The sequence below is a fragment of the Penaeus monodon genome, chromosome 24 (genome assembly GCF_015228065.2).
Source record: "Penaeus monodon isolate SGIC_2016 chromosome 24, NSTDA_Pmon_1, whole genome shotgun sequence".
Taxonomy (NCBI): Eukaryota; Metazoa; Arthropoda; class Malacostraca; order Decapoda; family Penaeidae; genus Penaeus; species Penaeus monodon.
The window spans coordinates 3,201,451-3,201,716 of record NC_051409.1 but is presented as its reverse complement, the minus strand read 5'-3'; positions in this window follow the sequence as shown (position 1 = coordinate 3,201,716).

Sequence of the window (266 nt, the reverse complement as noted above, 5' to 3'; positions counted from 1 at the left end):
GGGGAAATGACTTTGATAATGTAGATTACAGACATATCACAAAGATGAATGTGAAGATAACTGATCATTATTAATTTTATCAACAGGAGATCCCATTTACATTACGACTGTTTTCAAATGGTAAACATCATTTCATCTTTATTCACTAATTAACATTTTAACTTCAACCACACTCTGGATAGCAGTAAAAACAAATCACGTAGAAAGACAGAGATACATCCTGATAAAGAGATAATGGAAATTGAGAATACTTTTCATATGACTGC